This window comes from Triturus cristatus, chromosome 6 (assembly GCF_964204655.1).
Source record: "Triturus cristatus chromosome 6, aTriCri1.1, whole genome shotgun sequence".
NCBI classification, from domain to species: domain Eukaryota; kingdom Metazoa; phylum Chordata; class Amphibia; order Caudata; family Salamandridae; genus Triturus; species Triturus cristatus.
In genome coordinates this window covers 1,422,041,312-1,422,061,069 of record NC_140589.1, presented here as the reverse complement: position 1 = coordinate 1,422,061,069, position 19,758 = coordinate 1,422,041,312, and positions in this window count along the sequence as shown.

Here is a 19,758-nt window from a genome sequence, read left to right as displayed (position 1 = left end):
TCCCTTCGTTCAAGCCATAGGGCGGCAGGTGAACGCCGAACAATATGCGGCGTGACATTTCATATTATTAAGTAAGTTCTCTCCGGCATTTATACATATATTTTGGGATATTGTGTAAGATTTATATAATCAGATCATAGATTGAACCTGTTTTTCGTGTGCAATGTGCTTTTGGATTGCTTTCTCTCCCCCCCTTTTTTAACTTGAGTGTATACATAGCGCAATACTTGGTAGTCCGAAGTTGTTAGACTTGGCCCTTTTTGGCAGGTTCACCCCTAAACTTTTTTGCCTTTTCCCTGACATAGTGTTGGTGGTTTTAGGCCTCTGGGCACTTTAGCACTGTGGTCCAGTATAAAGTGCGTGCGCTCTCTGTGTTACATTTGTAAGGTTGGCCTGCCCTCCCATAGAAATGCATTGGGGATTCCCTGATCAGTGTGTGTCAGTGGTAATTCCTGTTATGAGAGGAGCAGTGTGGTCAAGTCTGGTATGGATAAAATGGTGTGAATAAATGCTGCGCAGTGGTGTGCACAGATGTATTGTGGTTATTTTAGAAATGCCACTTTTAGAAGTTGGCATTTCTGTGTGCTATGTGTCTGCCTGCCTGATGTGAATTGCATGTCTGGCTTGTGAATGACAGGAGCTGAGAGGTGTGGGTGGCTCCAGGAGGGGCAGGGTGAGTCAGCGCTAGGCTTAATGGGACACCTGGAGTAAGAGTAGTGGGAGGGGTAATCCTCTGACTCTGAATAGGATAGTGCCTGCCCTAGTGAATGCTGGCTCTGCTCCCCTGTGGTGTGTCTGATGACGAGCCCCAACTTGACAAAGGGGAGGAGGAGCTTGCAAAACAAAGTGCTCCAATTCCCCCTTGAACCAGTTGCATCAGGTTCCCCCATGCCCTGCACTTTAGACAAAGGAATCTGTGATATAAATATAGGGGCTGTGACTTGGGGGCGTGCTGCTGCTAGGGCCAGGGAGGAACCGCCATGGGGCTTACCTCCCTGCTGGAGGGCCCTGTATGCTGTCCCCGCCATGCCCCTTGATCTCCAGGAGTCTGCTGCATCTCTTCTTTTCCTTTGCCATGGACTTCAGGGTTTCTAGCGCCTTGTGAGCGCTTTATTTTGATGTGGCGAGGAGAGAGGAGCTTGTGTTTGCAGCGCTGAGCTGCGATCGATTTTGAGAGAATCCCGATGTAGGGATTCTCCCACATTGCTGAGATCTTGCGGGAGCCCACCCTGCGTTATTGCCACAAATTTATGCTAAAAACCGACCGGGAGCCCACCCCGCATTGGTACCTTCTAGCGGGAGCCCTCCCCGCTTTATGCTAATTACCACGGGTGCCCACCCCGCATTGAGAGGAAGTTCGGCTGGTGCCCATCCCGCTCTACCACTATCCTTTAATGGCGGGAGCTCACCCCGCATGTTGCCTGGTTCTTTTTATTTAAATAGCGGGTGCCACCCCGTATCGGTCACCTTTGAAATGGCGGGTGCCCACCCCGCACTTTGCCGAGTGGAGGAAAGCCGCTGCCGCCCAGACGAGCAGCGGGCCAGAAGTCGGGCCGCTGCTGCGCCTGACTGTGGGGGGGGGGGCATAATGCGGAAGCTGCGCCTTGAAGAGAAGACGGAGCTCCCCTGTGGGAAGGAGAGCCCCGCGTCCAGCAGCTCGTGGTAATGGAGGCAGAGGGGGCACGAGGCACATTGTTGGTGCCTGCCCCCGCCGCATGAGAGAAGAACGCCATCAAAGCCACCCCAGCGAGGGAGAGAAGTGGAGTGCCGGTCTCAAGTGTAGAGTGGAGACCTGAGGAGGCCTGTGCCGCTGCCCTGTTGAGTGAGGAGGGGGCTTTCCCCGCGAGCATTAATGGGGCCCACCGAGGCCCAGGGCCAGTTTCGAGTTCCAACAACCAGGGCATTTTCCTTCTCTTAGGCACATGGAGGACCCCAGTGATCGGGGCTCCCCCATACACTAATAGTGCCAGTGCTTGAGGCGCATATTTGTTTTCAGAGAGCCCCAGAGCAGAGGGCCTGTTTTTGTATTCACAGCTGCACCGCCGTAGTGGGCAGCTGCAATGATTGGGCAGCCTTTGTGTGAGAAAGTCCCAGAGAGGGTCTCAGGTGGCACCAGGGTGCCAGTTCTGATTTCTTCTCCTCAGCTGCGCCGCACCAGAGAGGGCAGCTGCATCAAAGGGCATATTGGTCTTGGAGAGTCCCAGTGGGGACCCTTAGGGCACAGTCGTGCCAGGGCCCAGTTTGCCTTGACCCCAGCTGCACTGCACCAGCTCGTGCAGCTGCAATGTTTTGCCCGCATTCTTTTTCTACAGAGTCCCAGTGGGGACCCCAAGGGCACAGTGAGAGCCCAGGCCTTGATTAGATTGACAGCGGCGCAGCACTTAGTGCCAGCTGCCACGTTTAGGCCACAGTTCTTTGGGGGCATTGTGTGAGATAGGAGTGAGAGACACTCCTCTGCCCCAGCACAGTTGCGCGCTTTTGGAGATGTTGCTGCATTGGAAGCTGCTCTGACATTTGGACATAGGGCATTTGAGTCCCTTTTGAGAAGGCCAGTTGGCCAGGGGGACTGTTAGGTTTGTAGGGCACCAGGCCCTAATGTGATTTATGTGGTGCTAGGAAAATGTGATTCATATAGTATAATTTACGCACCCTGTTTTATGCCTCTAATGTGGTTTTGTGATTATGAGATTTTGCATACTGTGTTATGTTTGAGTTATTCTCTACTATGGTTTAGGTATTAGGTTATTTGCCTACTGTGGTTTATGCTAGTGAGATTATTTCCTAATGTGTTTATGCTTATGAGGTTGGCGCAGAATATATTTCACGCCTAATGTGATACTGTGCATAATATGGTTTGTGTTACAGGATGATGCTGTGTACAGTGTTTGCCAGTAATTACTGGTTGTGTTCTATGTTTGTTCTATGTTCTACATTTACTATCTTTACTAAGTGATGATTCTGACAGTGGTCCAAGTCGCCCTTTCATGTGTCCATAATCCCCTGTAAATATTGCCTTGTGCCAGTTGGCACCGTGTACATTGTGTGATTACTACTCTAATGTGTTGTGGATAATACAAAGGCTATTTTTATATATAACCTTGTGCGGAGTTCCTTTTGTGGTGTGCCTAGTGGGTTGCTGCTGTGTGTGTGTTGCGCAAACGCTTTACACATCACCTCCGGGATAGGCCTGACTGCTCATGCCAAGCTACCAAGGGGGTGAGCAGGGGTTATCTTTGGCATGTAACTCCCTTACCCTGACTACAGTGGTGGTCTCTGCCTGGCTTTGGCGCAAGCCTTAGCCAACCAGAGAGCCCATTTCTAACAGAAGTTAATTAACTTTGGTTGATCACAATGGCTTGGTTATCATGGTGGATCTTGCCACCTGGTGATATAGCGATTTCGTTAATTTCACCTATGACTTGATGACATATGTCGATGGCATTAACGCGCCCATTGCACAAAACGCTTTCCGGTCTCTATACCCATACATCGGGTCTCTGATAAAGGGGTGAATTTGAACGGAGTATCGCACGAATATTTGATGTAATATGTTGATGATATTGTTGCACTTGCTTAGCATAACGTATTTATTATTTATTTATTTAAACAACTTCCAAAGCGCACAAATGCCCTTGGGTGTCTCGGCACTAAGGACTAAAAGGAAAGGAGTGGAGCGGGCTGTTTATTGATCGAAAAGCCAGGTTTTTACTTGTTTCCTGAAAGCTAGCACGGTGGGACTGGTCTTGATCTGCAGAGGAAGTGAGTTCCAGAGCCTGGCGGTGGCCACAGTAAATCTTCTGTCAGCCCACGCGGCTTTCTTAGTTCTTGGGACGAGCAATAGATTGGCATCTGAGGATGCAGAGTTCTGCTGGGCGTGTATGCGCAAAGAGCTTTCTTCAGGAACTCAGGTCCCATGTTGTGGGAAGCCTTATAGGCAATGCATAGCACCTTAAATTTGGTTCTGCTTCTTATGGGCACCCAATGTAACTGTTGGACCACCTTGGATATGGACATAAACTTTGGGGTATCTGAGAGTATCCTCGCGGCTGCATTCTGCACCACTTGCAGTTGCTTAGAAACCTTTCCTGAGCATTAATGAAAAGACCATTGCAGTAGTCGACTTTTGTCCTAACCAGTGTGCTTATAAGAGTTTTGCATGCACCAACTGGAAGAAAAGGTAGACTTTTTTTTTCATCTTTAGTACATAGAAGGATGAGGAGACTACTGCATTGGCGTGGTGTATAAAAGACAGCTTGTCTTCGAAACATGACACCCACATTTCTAACCTTTTTGACAGGGGACGGAGGAAAACCCAAGTTGGGGACCAGCAGGGGAAAAGGTTACCAAAAATCATCACCTCAGTCTTATCTGAGTTTAATTTAAGGCAATTATTTGTCATCCAGGCACTGATGGGCATCATGCCATCTTGAATTCCTACAGCTACTGCCCCTCCATCATTGTGCACCGCTAGCACCAGTTGTGTGTATTCTGTGTAAGATGTTAAACCCATCCCGTATGATTTGATTACTCGCGCCAGATCCGACACATATGTTGAATAGGGTCGGACTGAATGATGATCCTTGCAGCACGCCACACGGGAGAGCGAACGGTGTTGAAGTCACCTAGGTGCACTAGCTGGGTCCGATTAGATTAAAAAGAGGACAGAAGAGCTTTGGCCTTGTGTCTGATGCCAATGGGTGAGACATGGTCGATCAGAGTGTCATGATCGACCGTGTCAAAGGCTTCTGATAGATCCAGCAGCACAAGGACCGCGTGTATCATGGTTTCGGTTGCTCGCTCAATATCAGCCCGTACGTTTCCGGTCAGCATGGCCGTTAGCTAGCTTACAGTCCCTTTTCACATTATGTTCGAAATAGCTAATTTTTAAATATATGCCTTTTGACAGTTTCTGGCGTGGCCAGTTGCTGTGAGGAACATTTTGAGATTTTCATGGATATACTGTAGATAGAATTCGACATGGAACCTGCTCACTATTCTCGGGTCTGCCCTGAATTCTTGCATATATGTCTCAGTGTCTCTTTGTAGAAAATATACTTTATATATATATCATTTGTAGCCTTTTACCTCAAGGTATGCCTCATGTCACTCTTTCTGTGTGACTCCCTCCATAGGTACTTTTGTCAAGTTCGGGATAAGTCCATGTGAGAGCAGATTCCGAATCAACAGCACATCATTGTGGCTATCATACCACGCGCATTATAATAACTGCTGCCTATCTCCAATATATATGAAGAATTGGATGCAATTTTAGATTCTTTATTCTTCTCATTAACTTGGATCATCCATTTGCTTAACAGATGAGTTATGTCCACACATGATTTGTTCACACATACTGTGCATCTAGACTATTACAGGACATCTATTCCTCTATTGAATTCATTGTGCTGACCCACGGTCATTTTTCCTTGCTGTTTTGACTTTCAGCTTTACGCATCGGTGCGACTGTCACCCTTGCCTACCATACATATGTTCAAGGTTACTGCCACATCCATTTACAAATATTGGTCTATATAGAATCTCCACTGGTAGGTACCCTTACTATTCTGGTTGTATCAACACAGTGACTGGCATTCTCTCACTTGGGTTCTTGTGACACATACAATTTTGGGCATTTTTATTGGTAGGCTGTATCACGTATACGTTTGAAGTTCTATCTGCTGGGTTATTTTGAGGAATCCACACCTATCTCTTGTTGTTGGTGTTTATCCATCCAATAAAGACCAACTATTAACTCTTTTTGGAATTGATATTAAGAAACGCTTTTTAATCTGTGTTGTGTTAATGTTGGATTTAATTGTTTGTACTTTCAATGTTAGTAGTGATACCTTTTCTTTTGGCTTAACATGTCTCTAATGTGGAGTTTGTGATTTTTGTGTGTCCATTCATTATGTATAAGGACATAATATTTTGAGTTCCACAAATGTCTCGTTAAATGAGGTATGTGGGGTATGGTCTTGTCTGAAGTGTTTAACATATGTTCTCTTTTTGAATGTCCCATTAGAACATATGTGATTTATTCGTTATTGTGTACAATTGTCCATATATATGTATGGATCCATGTTGTCTGTTGTGTATAGTTTATTTATTGTAAACATAGTTTTTATATGTTTTTAAATACACAGCCCTGAAGAAGTCCTGTGCCTAAGGACGAAACGTGTTGGCTGTTTGTCTTTAAAGAACGAGTTAAAATAAAGAAAAGAAAAACAAATTCCTCATGCAACTACTTATTTGCTAAGTTGAACATTTATGATTCTTAGGAATTTTAACTTTTTTTAAAAGTGTTGCAGCTCTGATACAGTTTTTTCAGGACAGTTCAACGTTATCCGACTGGCTCAAGGAGCCCATTGGACCATTGCAGGATCAGTAATCCCTACAATATAGGCAGTCCCTGCTCAGGCACTGCCATAGGGATCACAATGTCCATTTCCACCTGCGCTTTCATGGCGGTTTACCCACCATGAAAAGGCAGGCAGAAAGTAACTTGGCTCCCCTGGCCCTCAGCTATGGTGCATGCCTAAATATCCCTGCATCATGTGGCAGGCACATTTATGCTTCAGCCCAAAGCACAAGCTGCAATGGAAAATATACACGTTGTGACTGCCATGAAGGGGGTTGAATTGTAATAAAGGCAGCTGGACTGCCAACTCCTTGTCGGGCAGTCCTACTTTCGCTACGGTGTCCGACCGGCTTCATAATGATGCCCTAAGTTCCCTAATGGACTATTTTGAAGATACTTGGGTTAGTAGACTGGAAACCTCTGGCCACAGGCACCAACTCAAGCTTCAAATGCAATGGTGGAATGTCTATGACAGCACTATGGCCCAAGAAGTGAAAACAACAGCACAGTGGAAGGATGGCACAGTGTCGACCAAGCAACAATAGAACAAAGATATCCTACCCTGGGCCAATCCTTAGAAAGCTGCCAAGAATTAAAAAAAGAACACCATTTAACACAAATTAAGCCAAACATATTTAAACAAATCAAAGAAATGTACAAAATGCTACAATACAAAGCAAAACTCTATAAATAACAAATTCCTCCAGAAAGCTTAGCAAGAACACTACTATAAATCACCTAACAATCCTAATAAAATTCCTATCCAATATAAACATACAGAAATTAAATACAATATATTTATTTATAAATAGTATTTACATTTTTTCATTTAAGCAGTGTAAAATACAATTTATAATTAAACACTATTTAATAACATTGATATAGAGACAGTTTTCAATAAAAATAAATTCACTGAAGAAAACACAATAACAGTTATTTGGAAATGCAAAACAGCAAACATAATAAAAAAAATACATACAATACACATTTGTTTTTAAACAGATGACAGCATTATGTAAAACAAAGACCATTGCAAATATTTCCCACCCTAAATACAAACTTCTAAATCAACTGATGGTTCTGTATCTGATGTCCATGAGACTTCTGCAATGAACCAAAAACAAATCCACAAAAATGACACAAAAGTAAGCAAGAAAAAAAACTAAATATAAATAATCAAAAACTAACATCAGAAAACAAATCCAAAGTATTAGAAAACTATAGAAACCTGATAAATTAAAATTGAAGTTGATTCCTGGAAAACTGAAAAATAAAAAATAATCTTGTTCAAAAAATAACCAAAATGATTTACTTTCAAACATGCATCAAAAAATAAGGAAAGACTTCCATTCAGACCCAAAAGTTTGATCATATTATGGAAGGCATTAGATAGTGAAGGGATAAAGTTTACTATACCCACTCCAATCTAAACCATTGTTCACTTGGTAGTCTTTAAAATGCACTTTTGACAGGGTCCCTTTATATTGTATCATGCTACTTGGGTATCTTGCAGTTGACTGATGTCTTTTAGTACCTACAGAAGAACTTTGATGTATTTTATATCTCGTTTTTATAACAAAAGAATTTAATGGAGAATTTTTGTGGTCTTTTTAAATGAAAATTTTTCTTTTTTGCTGCTATTGAAATGGACCGACAAAAGAGTATTTAAAAGTTTTATGTTGTACTATTCATGTTTGTAAGTGTATTGTTCTGTGTGATCTAAAGTTATCAAAATAAAGTTTTTTGAACTGAACATCTCAAAGATCAGATAAAGTATTCCCAATTCAATCTATATCACTTTAGCAAATCTGTTGGACACTGACGGGATCAAAAATAACATTCCCACTCCAATTTGACCATTTTAGGGAAGGTGTTAGATACTGATGCGGTAAAGTTCACTATACCCACTCCAATCTAAACCATTTCGGGGAAGTAGTATAAATGAAAACAAATCAGTTCCTTGTTAAAAATCATAAAATATAATTTCAAACTTATAATAATCATCATATTTACTACTTCATTCCAAAATAATACAACTATATATATTTACAAAACAATTATAGATGTTTGAAATTTGAAATCTAATAATAAATGGTATGTAAAAACAATTCAAATGCATTTAAAGATCACAAAAAAAGTTTTTTAATATAATAAACTACACAATTATTAACCAACATTACATTATTTTAAACAAAATAAACTTAATATTAACATTTTAAATTAAAAATCAATATAAATATACTTATATATTGTGTATAAATAGTCAAATTTATATACAAATTATATACACAAAATTAAAAGTCAACATCTAAATCTAAAAAAATGTATAATAAAACTTTAAAAAGAAATATATATAATATTCAGACTTGAATATTAATTAATTAAAAATAATAATGTATACATATCTATCTAAATATATATACACATTATCTACTGGCGGTCGCCAGTAGATAGTTATAGTTAGGACCTATTTTCCATAGGAAATCGACAACATTCTATTCCCAATAAGTCTGGCGCCGGTTGATGAATCTTCGCGAAATTTTCCAAACTTTTGGCCAGCTCTGCTCCGCTCCTACGCTGAAAGTTTCATGGTGATTTGTCAAGCGGGGGATGAGAAAAAAGGGGGGTCCCAAAACACCTTTTCCCCATGCAATTTCCCATAGAGTCTGTTGTCGCAGCTACAGCCCGAACCGCTGAACGGAATGACACCGAATTTGGAAAAGAGGTAGTCCTCAGTTCAGACTCGTGCCTTTTGCATAAATGGTGTGAATCTGTTCAGTAGTTCCTGAGAAAATTAGGGAAAAAAAGTTAGTGATATCTATGGCCGGGGAGGATCTGTGCACCCTACCCGCACCGTAAGCGCATCCTCCCCGAACCGAGTGCGCACCCTCCCGATCGCACGCTGAATGCTAATTGGCTGTCGAGTGTCTGTCTACATTCGAAACCAGGAACTGTTGGCGGCCATTTTCTGCCTCGGTAGAAGCGAGGCTGAAGAAGCAAAGGGAATAAGTGTGTAAAATATATAAAGGGGGCAGAGTGGAAATACTCTGACCCTCTAGAGGTGCTTAGGGGGTCCCAGAAGGACCCCCTGGGGCCCCCTTTTTTTTTTTTAATGGCGAAATGCACACAGGGTGCGCGCATCCTAACGCGTTGGGTGCATGGATTCTCTCACGTTGGGTGCGCGGATCCAAGGGAAAAAAAATTGAAATTTTTGGGAGATAAAGATCAAGCTTAAGTGTTTTGTTCTTGAGTAGCTCTAAAAAGAGCCGTTGTGTTCATTGAGAGTTTTTGGTACTTATAAGTAAGTACCTATAGAGAGTCTAAAGTTGTTGATGAAGACTGTTTCCTTCATCAGTAAAGTGTACTCCATCTCTCCTATACATCTCTTGCATATGAAAGTGCAGATTGTTATTGTAAATGGACCCCATTCTATAGTCTCGGAGAAAAGCAGAAACAGATTTATTCACATGTTTCCTAGCTTTCTCAATTTGTGGACAAAAATGATCGGACCAGTTCCATTTCTGCTTTTGGCATATGTTAGAATACACAAAGGCAGTTTGGGGGAAAAGTGAAATCAGCTCTGCAAAAGTGTCCTTCATAAAGATTTCCAGACCTACCCCAGTCAAAGTGCCTAGGTCATTGCCACCACCGTGCACTATTATGAGGTCAGGGTGTTGGATATGCATGAAGGATTTCACCAATGGCATCAATTGGTGCCACTTTAACCCTCTCTGTCCAATCCATTTAATGTCTACATTTGGCAAACCTAGGTCTTTGTGATAGCCTTTGTTTTCTGCATACCTTTGGCTCCAGAAAATATAGCTGTGTCCCACAATCCACACTCTAAGCATCTTGAAAGGAGGTCTGGATGCACTCAGATGGTCTCTGTAAATGAGGGCAGTTTGGAAAGTAAGATGTTTCTAAAATGGTGGCTAAGATGCAGTTTTGAAAAAAGACAAGAAATCATTGGTTGTTTGACAACCTTCTACACTGAAAGGTAGGGTGTATATATATTTTTTTAAACGTATGATTCTTATTGGTTAACAAAAACTGATTGAAAGAAACATTATATATGATAAGCTGATATGTTGAAAAGTCAAGCACACTTGATTAGCAACATTGTGTGCTGAACTTGTGACCTGTGTGCTCAGTACAGTGTTCCATGATCTGTTTCTATGGTAACGGGCAGAAGGCAGATTGGGGGAAGGGTTGAAATGTATGTCATTTGGAAAGGGTTGAAATGTTTAACCAATAGAAATGTGTGTTTGCTTTTGAATTTATGTGGGAAGGAATGTGATTTGATGTTTACATGTATATGTGTGGGAAATGAGAGGGAAACTTTGCCCTTCTTTGGTTCTGCTGAGAGGTGCACAGTGCAGAGATTCTGTATAAGAAAATCTGGTGTGTGACTGACATACTTCTTAATCTACAAAACAACTTGAAAGGTGAGTTTTTTAAATGTGAGGCGATGTATGTGGTCTATTTTGATTTTAATCAGACTAATGTGTTTCTCCTGCTAAAGTGCAGGGAGTACTTTTTTTGGTCTAGAATCTTATTGTCAGTGTGTGTGCATTTAGAAACCATTCTGTGATAAGCATTTGTATTTTTCATGTGTTTGCAGACAGATAACTGTGTTGTTTTCATGTTTTGGTAGAATTAGAAACCAGTCATTGTTTATGTATTTGCAAAATGAGTCACGTTTCTACACTAAAATGCAGTGTAAGGGATAGTGTTGTCTGTCTAGAATTACATAGTGAGTCTGTGTGCATTTAGGAATCATTTTGAGAGAAACATTTTGGTACTAATGTGTAGTCGAAGATTTTCTGTAATGTGTGCAATCACCTTACATCTTGTAGACTAGTAAATGTATTTTGTACAAGGGATATTTGTTTGTCTGCAATCACACTGTGAGTCTGTTTGCATTTGGGCAACTATTGTGAGAAAAGCATTTAGTAATATCATGTATTTGCTGGCAGATAAATGCTTTAAAACCTGTTTTGTTGTCAAGTTTTAGTAGCATTAGAGGCCAATCATTGCTTATGCAATTGCAAAATAAGTAAGACTTTCACAGTAGTGTGCAGTACTGAAATATGTAGAATGTGTGCAGTCACCTTACCCCTTCTAGACTAGTGAATGTGTTTTGGTAAAGTACAGGGGATAGTGGTTGTTGTCTAGAATCACACTGTGAGTCTGTCTGCATTTGGGTAAGCATTGTGAGAGAAGCATTTGGAAACATTGTGTATTTACTCACAGATAACTGTTTTAAAACCTGTCATGTTAGGTTTTAGTAGCATTAGAAGCCAGTCATTGCTTATGCATTCATAAAATGAGTCAGGCTTTGACACTAAAGTGTAGTACTGAAATATGTAGATTGTGTGCAGTCCCCTTACCCCTTCCAGAGTAGTGAATGGGTTTTGGTAAAGTCCTAGGGATAGTGTTGCTTGTCTAGAATCACACTGTGAGTCTGTGTGCATTTGGGCACCACTGTGAGAGAAGCATTTGGTAACATTGTGTATTTGCTGACAGATAACTGTTTTAAAACCTGTCATGTTGTCACGTTTTAGTAGCATTAGAAGCCAGTCTTTGCTTATGCATTGATAAAATGAGTCATGCTTTGACACTAATGTGCTGTACTTTAATATGTAGATTGTGTGTAGTCTCCTTACCACTTCCACTGTAGTGAATGAGTTTTGGTAAACTCCTAGGGATAGTGGTGCTTGTCTAGAATCACACTGTGTGTCTGTGTGCATTTGGGAACCACTGTGAGAGAAGCATTTGGTAACATCGTGTATTTGCTGACAGATAACTGTTTTAAAACCTGTCATGTTGTCAAGTTTTAGTAGCATTAGAAGGCAGTTTTTGCTTATAGTTTGATTAAATGAGTCAGGCTTTGACACTAAATTGCAGTACTTAAATATGTAGATTGTGTGCAGTACCCTTACCTCGTCTAGACTAGTGAATGAGTTTTGGTAAACTCCTAGGATAGTGTTGCTTGTCTAAAATCACACTGTGAGTCTGTGTGCATTTGGGTAAGGATTATGAGAGAAGCATTTGGTAACATCGTGTATTTGCTGACAGATAACTGTTTTAAAACCGGTCATGTTGTCAAGTTTTAGTAGCATTAGAAACTAGTCTTTGCTTATGAATTGATAAAATGAGTCAGGGTTTGACACTAAAGTGCAGTACCATGTACTATTCTCTTCACTGCGCCAGAACTGAAAATTTAAAAGTTTTACCCAGGCACTGTCCTAGCAGTAGTCTGATGATTTAGTCAGTTTCCAAGTACTCATGTTGTGAACCATACATTACCACATAGACTGCTTCAAATGTCTATGCAGTATGTATGCCGTCTTTTAACATACTATACACTTGTCTTTCACACCTTCAATTCCCTAGTCAGTATCCATACAGTCCAGCAAACATCCTGTCACTCCCTTTGCACTCCTCTAGTGACCCATTCAGTACCAAGTACTAATCCATTCACTGTGCCAAGAGCCAACCACTTATAAATTTACCCAGGCACTCTCCTTGCTGTACTCTAATCATTCAGTCAGTACCCAAGTACTCAAGCAGTGAGCCAGGTCTTAGCACATGGACTGCTTCAAACGCCTATCCACTATGTATGCAGTCCTCTTAACCACCTACACAGTTGTCTTTCACACCTTCAATTCCCCAGTCAGTATTCACACACTTCTAGCAAACACCCTGTTACTCACCCAGTGTGTCTCCTTATAGTACTGTAATCATTCAGTCAGTTAGCATGTAGTCTTTTAGTGAGGGAGGCTTCAGGGCATGAACTGCTTCAAAGTAGTATGCACTATGCATGTAGTGTTTTAACCATCATCACACTTGTGGTTCAGGGCTATAGGTTCTTAGTCAGTTTTTGTTTGTACAGTAATGGAATAGTATAAATTTGAAAGTTATTAATATACATTTATTTGTGATTCTTTTTTACAGATACTGTTTTTCAACATTAAAATAGAGAAATCATGGCAGAAAAAAAAAGAAAAGAAACTCAGAAAGGCGCAAGAGCAGGAGTGTCTCTCATCTGTCGACATTCTTCTCATGCAAGATTGTTCGGATGAAGGGTCCTTAGGTGCTTCATCATACTTGCCGTGCCGCACGAGTATTTCTTGTTAGGATCCCCTCGCGACAGCACTCTTTTGCAAATCTCGCACATGACCAAGGTGGCATTGGTCTTTGTTTGCCCCACGGGAAAAGTACAAAATTTCCACACCACTGAAGAAAAACGTTGTGGGCGTGGTGCCTCCTCCAAAAATTCATCCTTAGATTCGGTGAATATTTTAAAGCGACAACATTTACAGTTTTTGTAAGTTAAACTTATAAAATTTTGTTAGCCATAAGCATTTTATATATGTGTGATTTGTATCTTGTGGTATTTTACTGAGAATAGCTTGTTGTTGTTTTTTAACAATCTTTCTGATTGTTTTTTTTTTTGCCCGCTGTTAAGTGATGAGTACGATTGAAATCACTATTTCTAGTGAAATTTAATATATTCTGAGAACAGCAAAAAAGGCAAACAAATTACTTTGTGGAAATTATGCTGTGTGATCCAAATTTTAAAATAAGCAATTTATATGAATTTAGATTGCAATGAAAATCTGAAAAAAATGTATACCATTTTTTATTCCTATTATTGTGAAGGTAAGTTTAACTAAGTCTCAATATGCAGACTGAGGAGGTCTGAAAGAAGCTACAAAGTTGAAACACGTTTCTAAAAACACTCTGTTTATACCTATGTAGTTTTGAAATCTGACCATAATCAGATATCATGTGACCTGCAAAAAAAGAGATTTGAGGGGTTCATAATATTTCCCATTGTACCTATTGAAGGACCGCAATCATTTCAATCATTCTTCTTTGAACATCTTTGCACACAAAACTCTGTGCTTACCTTCTATCATTCGCAAGGAATTTTAAAACCAGAAATATGTCACTTTTTGTAACATAGTCATTGCGCAAGACACTCTTTCATATTTACAAAGAGAGGAAAAGGCACTCTGTGCACTTTTTATACTCCATGTAAATACAACCTCATTATGCACACCACTTTGCGTTGAAAGGGTGTTCTATAAGTGTTGTTGTGCATGATTGCACAGAATACTCATAGAACAACACATGTCTAGATATATCAGAAATCATAAATCTCGATATGTGTGTGAATGCTGCACCATTCTAAAATTGGTGTAGGAAAGTACAACAAGGAGAATTGTTTTCATTTCTCCACATTTTTATATCTTCAATGCATGCTGAAATGTTCAGCATACATTGAAGGAGAAAAATGTATTTTCTCATTGTTTTTGTGCAGGAAGGTGTGTCTTCCTGCAGAAAAACAAACAGCACATGACACAGATATCCTTGCACTATGGTGCAAGGGTGCCTGTGTCACCACATGGCTGCAGTTTAAGCAGCCGTGCAGAGAGAAGCATAGATTTGCAACATATTTATGTACATCCCTTTGCTTCGGAAGTACTACAGCACACTGCAGTTAAAGAGGTTACTGTGTGATGCTGCAGCACTTCCTCATAGTTCTGCACTTATACATTCACCATACGCTACTAATGCATTCATTCAGTCAATTACATACTAAACATACATTCATCTAAACTTTCACACACTAACAAAGAAATTTAGCTCTTTTTTTAAACCAGGAAAGTTAGTTCTTAGAATAACTTTTTTTTTTCTTCTTTCTTCTTTTATATTTTTTTTGTGGTTTTTCTAACAATTTTGTGATTTTTTTGCTCTTTCTGGAAAAAAACAAAAAAACAGGAGGAACCAAACAATGAACTTCAGGGAACAAAAAAAAACCACAAAAAAAACTAGCAATTGTTACTTTCTTGCCGGCGGCAGATCAGATCGATCGACTGCTCACCGTAGCACAAAGTCGCATTGCACTTAGTGCAGAGCACTTTTGAAAATTGAAATTGAGGACGGATGTCCAAAGTTTGGGCTGATGGATGCACTCTTGAAGTGCTCGGCTGCGATGAGGTGGAAGGTGCAGGAGCAGGAGTGTCTCTCATCCTTCTGCATTCTTCTTGTGCAAGATTGTTCAGATGAAGGGTCCTCAGGTGCTTCATCATACTTGCCGTGCCGCACGAGTATTTCTTGTTAGGATCCTCTCGCGACAGCACTCTTTTGCAAATCTTGCACGTAACCAAGGTGGCATTGGTCTTCGTTTGCCCCTCGGGAAAAGTAAAAAAGTTCCACACCACAGATGAAAAACGTGGTGTGCGTGGTGTCTCCTGCAAAAATTCACCCTCAGATGTATGAAGAGATGTAGGTGATGCCTACTGCCCTGAAGCCATTTTTGTTGAAAAAAGCTAGAGCTAAGTGAAATCTTAGTCCCAAAAATCTTCTTCTCTGCAAAGAGATGCTCCTCCAAAGAAGGTGAAAGAAGAATGATTGAATTGGGTGGGGTCTTTCAATAGTTAGAACAGGAAGTGTAATGAACTAATCAAATCTCTTTTTTTGCAGGCCTCATGGGATCCGCGCATCCTGCACTTACGCATCACGCACCCAGCGCGCATCCGCGAAATTGAATTAAAAAAGAATATCGGATTAGATGTAAAAATATATTACTTTTAAGACTAGTTTAGAGTTTGTCTTCAATTAATATTCACATGAAATACATATATATGTCTTTTTAAATGTTAAATATTTTGCGGGATCCGCGCACCTACCGCGTCATAGACGCAGATGATGCATCGCGGAAGCGCGTAAACGTCGCGTTACGTACATCAAACGTGTCGCGTATAGGCTGGGAGTACCGTACCGAACGCATACCATGCGCGGATGCTATCGCGTAGGGATCAAGAATGGTGCGCATAGGGTGCATGGATCCAAAAAACATGGAAAAAAAATATAAAATAAAGTTTTGAACATATAGTTAAAAAATATTTTAAAAAATATTAAAAAATATGTTTGAAAAACCCAATAAAAACCATTAATATTTTTTAATTTTTAAAAGAATTAATTGAAAATATAAGTTTATAAAATGGTGATAAAAAACATAATTAATGAAATTGACACACTGAATTTGAAAAATGTAGAAATCCAATGAAAATCATTAAACATGATATCTTTAGAGATAAGTTATAGATAGGAATTGGCATTTAAAAAACCTTTGAAATTCACTGAAAAAACCATAGGTTTCATGCACGTTATAGTTATGAATTGGCATTTAAAAAACCTTTGAAATTCACTGAAAAAACCAAAGGTTTCAGGGGCGTTATAGTTAGGAATTAGCATTTAAAAATCCTTAGAAATTCACTGAAAAAACCATAGGTTTCAGGGGCGTTATAGTTAGCTGGACATTTCCCTTGTACAAAACCCTAGAAATTCACCTGTTATAGTTAGTTCAGCTAACTATAACTCGCACCCCCGCAATGCACTGCTGATGACGTCACATATAACATCACTCATGACATGGTCAGTGACATCACTGATAACATCACTAATGACATCTCAAATGACATCACTGATGACATCATCCATGTGATAAATTAGTGCATCTTCTCACACCCTAATATAACCTTTGATACACCGGCTCAAAATTTCAGATGGCCATTTTGAAAGCCATAGATACTCCAATACCAATAACAACATACCCACTCATTGACTCTTAGGTCTACATACATCTCCACTCACTCACCTGTACAGTCACTCATATTTACAGTCACTCCATACAAGACTATCATTCATACACCTATATAGACACTCACACACCGCCAATCATCCATTGAGGTACTGACACACCTAGTCAGTCATGCAAATAATTAAACACAGTCCAATTTACTCACCTATACAGTTAAACACACTCAAGTTCACTTACTCATAAAAATACTAACAAATTCTGACGCTCTTATACAGTTACTAATACAAGCACACACTCATCCATACAGCCACTCCAGCAATCACAGACTCTCACATATTGATAGTTATATACTCTTACACACATATACACTGCGTTTCACATATGTAGTTACTGTCACATGTACAACTGAGATATACATTCAATCACTAACACACCCATACATACACTCACCCAACCATACAGTCCATCACAGTTGCACTCTTAAAACCACGCACTCATAGAATCACCCACTCACACATCTATGCACAGAGTCACACACACCCTACCCACACAAACACTCAGGCACCCATACAGATACTCAGACAACCAATCAATAACCCATATAGACACTCATATAGCTATTCACAAAACCATGCAGCCACTTATACACCAACGCACAGACACATACAGACATTCACACAGTTTAGTAACTAGTCTGCAGTGAGATACATTTAATGACTCACTTATGGAGTCAATTACGCACCAAGAAAATCATCCATTCACACACTTGTACACCCACTCATTCTTCAACAGGCCTTTCCCTATATATATTAAACATATTAAAACTGTACAGAAACACATACTCACTGAATGATGTCATCAGTGATGTAATCAGTGATGTCATTTGAGATGTCATCAGTGATGTCATCAGTGATGTCACTGACCATGTCATGAGTGATGTAATATGTGACGTCATCAACAGTGCATTGCGGGGACGCGAGTTATAGTTAGCTGAACTAACTATAACAGGGGAATTTCTAGGGTTTTGTATGAGGGAAATGTCCTGCTAACTATAACGCCCCTGAAACCTATGGTTTTTTCAGTGAATATATATATAGATATGTTTACATTTTTTTTTCTAATTTATTAAAATAAAATATTTAAATATATACATATTACAGAATCATACCGATACCACCGAAACACGTCGCTCTCTGTCGATTGAGCACCCATGCATTTCCAGGGGTCCATTAAGAAAGAAAATAACATGATATAGTGTTGACCCAGGGTTATTTCGTTTTAAGACTTTGTGTGCCAACTTGATATATTGGGGTTTATGTCTCCAATAACTGTCACAGTCCTCCAGATTGTGTTCTTTTAGGATATATTTTAATTAAATTTTTGATTATTTGATGTATATTGATGATGTATTTGCTGTTTTAACATCAATTTGTTTTTGTTCTATATATTTTGAATCCTATTAGGATTATATATAATAAAATATAATATTTCTATTATTTTTTTGGTTTCGTATGAATGCTGATGATTTGAACGGTGTATGTGTGATATCTGGTGTGTACCTGAATGCTTTAAAAAGGAGCCCAAAGGGATCTTGTTTTTGACAGAAGTGGCAAACATAACATTTACCGCATCCAGGACCCGCTCCCAAAATATTCCAGTTTAGGGCATTGAGATGAGTAAGAGTACCCTTTTGTCCACAGTGACTCCAGCAATTTCTGCCACCTGTAGGATTCCAGGTGGCGATCATGGCTGGGGTGAGATGCCAACAGTGGACAATCTTTAGGAGCATTTCTTTACTAGTATTGTTAAGAGTTGAGGTTTGTGTGTGATGTAGAATGTCATGAAAGGGCACCCATATTCTCCCTCCCATCTAGCTTGTGCAGGTGATTTTGGGGGATTCTGAGGTGTGACCAGAAAGTCATAGAGATCGGACAGGTGTTTCTTGTCAGTGGATTGAGTGGGAAGTCACTTCTCAAAAGTTGTAAGGACCCTACTAGCATGTGGTTGAATCCAGGGTTGAGTCACCCAATGGGCGACAGTCAGATATTGCCATTGTGCCGTGTCAGGAAGGCCATAAAGTGACTACATTTTAGGGAGGTCCACAAGCCCCTTGGCATCAAAATAGCCCCCCACTTGTTTACAGTTACCTTCCTGCCAGACCCCAAATGCCGAGCCCTTATCAGCTGGTGGGAAGTCCGGGTTACCTATCAGTGTTGTCGGTGACGAGATTGGTGTAGAAAGACCATGTCGCAATTGTACCTTGTCCCAAACCCCGACTGTGGACCTCACTACTGGTTAAACTTAAACACCGGCTGGCCTGTGAGGCTTTGGTAGCCAGGCTAACTTCCAGATATGGATGGGGCACAGTCGCCTAGTCTATGAAACACCCATGTTTCTTAGTAAGGCTACGATACCCTTCCATCATTTAACATAGTTGCGCTGCTTGGTAGTTGCAGCACAAATTCTGAATTCCCAGCCCACCTGCGGGCATTGGAAGAAAAGCATGGGTTCTAGCCATCCACGCTCGCTTACTTTCCCAGATGAAGCCCCAGATAAGTGATTGTAAATTGTCAAGCCCCTGTGGGGGGAGGTTTGAGGGACAGAGTTTGCATGGCATAGTGGAGTTTAGGGAGTAGCATCATTTTAAAAGCCGCTATTCGCCTGAGCCAGGAGAGGCCATGAGATTTCCATTTAGTGAGCTCGGCCTGCATGGCCGCTAGCAGGCTCCCATAGTTGTGGGCAACAGCAGACATGAGAGATAAGTAAACCTGTATCAACAGATATG